This window comes from Buteo buteo, chromosome 5 (assembly GCF_964188355.1).
Source record: "Buteo buteo chromosome 5, bButBut1.hap1.1, whole genome shotgun sequence".
Taxonomy (NCBI): Eukaryota; Metazoa; Chordata; class Aves; order Accipitriformes; family Accipitridae; genus Buteo; species Buteo buteo.
In genome coordinates this window covers 5,052,211-5,055,996 of record NC_134175.1, presented here as the reverse complement: position 1 = coordinate 5,055,996, position 3,786 = coordinate 5,052,211, and positions in this window count along the sequence as shown.

Below are 3,786 nucleotides of genomic sequence, written 5' to 3'. Positions count from 1 at the left end.
GAAGTCCCTGAGTATTCAGGAAGTGCTTTCAAGGTGCTACAAAAGCTCACGCCCTGGAATGCACCCTACACTGCATAATGGTTACTAAGCATATTAATCCACTGGCAAACAAGTCCTGATCTGTGGTGGTTCTGCTCCCTGCCTTGGCATCCTTAGCCGTTTGAAGCAGTGATTTCCCACTCTGCAAAGCTCTGAACTCTCCTGCCCAACCACTTTAAACAGGGAAGGAAAAGGCTGGCCTAGTCAGCTTCTGTGCTCATGAGCATGTTGCAAGCAATCAAAAAACCTAATATATATATTACACTTATTATTCTACTATGGCCTGTAAAACATAAGAAATGACTAGGCCTTGCAATGGAAGGGGATTTTGATCGTGAGAAGTGTTTTACATTTCTGGGTGGTGGATGCCTCTAAGCTAGAACTGTGTTGGTGTTTTTTCTCCATCTGCGCCATCAGCATGTTACACCGATGTGTTAGTGTACTTGTGTGGGCTGTCAAACTGGATTACTAGCTACACTGGCTTCACATTTTCCTGAAACTCTCTGTTCCCAGTGTCCACCCTATTAGCCATATATCTTCCTCACAAACCATGAAAGAAATATATTATTTTAAAAGAGTGCATTGAGTATTTGATTAACTGGTAACAAGTCTGGGTTCCCACAGAAACTCAAGTCAGCTAGCTATCTCATAGCCTTAAGGATGCTCAACCTTTTCTTTAAAGAAAGAGAAAAAGAAAAATCAGGCAGGATACATGACTGAGTAGTGGCATTTTTAACATCAGCTCTGAATTTTATTTTAATATGTATGGTACAGTGCAATTTTAAAACTGCTGATCTAGGAAAAATTATACCAACACCTGAACAGTGCCAGACTTCTGATCATGGATGCCTGATCAATGCTGCCTCTAGCTACTGTAGGGCCAGTGCCTTCAGCTGCGCCCTCTCTCGCAGACACACGATTCAGTGGAGCGGACACGGCTCTTGGCACGGCGTCTGCGGCCAGAACCACGAGTGAGTCCTGCCTGCCGGGGATGGGACCGTGCGAGTAGGAGGGGATGCAGGTTCTCAGCACGCAGCTTGTTGCTCACGCTCCTGCAAAGGACATTTGCTTGCTTTGTGCTGGTTTTGTGGTCACAAGGAAAGAAGAGCCTAGGCAAGGGACAAGTGAAAGACTAGGCTGGTCTTCTACAGCCAGTTCTCTCTCACAGCTTTGGTTCTGTTGAACAGGAATATGGAGCTGCAACAGGCTCAGTGCTCAGCTTCCCAGGCCAGAGGATTTGCTTTACACGCCACTTCTACCTGCCACCAAGCTAATTATGGCCTTTCATAATACGTCTTCTATTCCCAAAGAGCACCCTACCATACTTCACCATCAGTCTTTTGCTCAACTACTACAATGTTGAAGTTCCCCTGGCCTTAGGCTTTCTTGTGCTCCATCTTCCCTAGTTCATTGTAAGACTTAGTACCTCTATGTGATTTTCCATGCATAGCAATCAAGGGACTTTTACAAAGTGCAGTGGTGGTGGAGCATCTCCAATCGAGCAGTTACCCAGCATAAAAAATCCAGTTTTATGATTTCCAGCGTCTGATCGCTCAGGAGCATGTTTTTGCAGGGAATGCTCCCCTTTGCACCAGGAAGGGTAAGTCTCCAGGATAAGTCAGGAACTACTGCCAAGGACACAGCTATAAGAGGTATAACGTGCAGTTTTGGGGAGGTTGGCACTGCAAAGAATCATCTACCTACAAAGTGACAGTTTAATTCCAAGGGCTTTTCCTGGCCAATATTGCTTTATTTCATCTGTGTGCAACCCAGCAGCATTTCAACCTGATTGATGGCTGTGCAGCCCACATGAATCTGCACCCCCAGCGAGGCAGAAAAAGCACAAAAAACCAGCATGCAGTGCCGTTGTGAGCATGTGGGCCACATTGCACTTGGGTTTCAAATGGCGTCTCCTTGCTAAGAGCCTAGGAGTCATGCGGGGGGGGCCTCGTGGGGTACTGTGTCAGCATGGCGTGCCTAGGGAAGGCGGTCAGTTCAACAGATTTCCTTTGCTTTTTATTAGACTTAAAGCTTGTCTCGGGGGCATGTTCTCAGGAAGGAAAGAAAAATGTGCCCAGAAGAAATGATCAGTCATACTCAGGCTAGAAGGGCGAGGCAGTTTGGAGCAAGCACAAACATAACTAACTTTGCAAGCAACAAAATGGTTTTGAATGGTGCAGTCAGGAGGAACTGGGCACTGTCAAACCACTGGAGCCCCTAGACCCCACAGGTTTGATTTTATGTACCTCAAATACTGCAGAGCCAGGCCTCCATCAGTCTGAACACAGGCTGTGTAGTGTCAGGTGAAATGGGAGGAAGCAAACCCAGGGGAATTGGGAGTCCCCATGGGATTACACACATAGATCTGGGCTCTGCATTGTCGCAGCAAGACAAAGCATCAGTCCCTGCTCAGGGCTTCACACACTCACGGCTGGGGATGGTACTCTGCCGTGAATGGGAGCAATTGTGTCCAGGAGTAAAGGCTGAGGGCATGGGAATGTGAGAAGGGACAAGACCGTGCATTTCCCAGGTCAGCCTATGGCCCTCTTCAAATGTTTTGACCTTGCAATGGGATTCCCCTCATTGCAGACTCCCTTCCGCAGTGCAATGTGTGACTATCCCCCAGTTAAAAAATCCTGGAAGAAAAACAGGCTTATGGGAAGCATGGACACAGCTATTCTCCATAATAAACCCACAAAGACCTTGTGGTACAACTCCAACTTATCTAACGTAACCAAAGCAGAATATTCCCTGGCAGCCATACCACCAGGGAGAGCCTGGAGGACTGGTGGCAACAAGGGCTGAGGGGGAAGGAGGCATGCCCCCCCACCAGCACCACACCCCCCCAGGGTCCAATGCTCCAGCACAAAGGGGGAGATGGAGTGGGGCCTTGCCAAGCCGGTTGCAGGGAACAGCTACCAGGGGGGAGTTGGATAGATAGGTCCACGAAGGAACAGGATCCCTCTGCAATGCCGCAGCTGGGAACAACTCATGTGGGTGGTCATGTTCTTATTAAACTCCACGACACGTGGTTACCGCTGAGTCCGTAGAAAGTTGAGTATTACTTTCCAGAGATGGAGGCTTTGCCAATCACAAAGCACCCAGTTCATTCAGTGGTGCATGGTTCATACTTCACCATAATGCAGCAGACTAAATAATTATCAATGAATAATGTGATGTTTTTTTCAACATCCATGGCGGGATCGGAGCTTTTCAGGAGCATGAGTCACTCCATTTTGGCAGTGGCTTTAAATCTGTGGCCTAGTGGTGAGCTCTGTTCTGCTCCATTATCTTTTGGTCATAATACAGTCTTCAAGCATGTGTCTTGGGGCATCAGATGCCCTTGTGCAGATCCAGGCAAAACACTTGAAAAGGTTTTTGTTCCTGTTGGCACACTAGTATCTGAGGTGTCATAATCAATTGCATAAGTGCTCCTTCTCCACCCCAGGAAGTGTAATGGATATTCACTCCAAAATCAAAGTAAAAATTTATTGTATTTGTAATTAACCTTTCCTTAGAACTAATAACCCCCCGCCTCTCCTCCCAGCCTTCCTCTTGGCAGCGTGCCGCCTTCCTGCCGATTTCAGTCGCCGTTTCTACGCCCACCCCGTGTGTGCAAGCGCATCTGTACCTTCCTTCCGAGCAAGCAGGGATGGGATTTCAGCGACGCGGCAGCACTGAGCTGAACCACGCGCTTGTGGGGCCTTGGCAAAATCAAGGCTCAGCTTCCAGTTTTAGTGACAACGA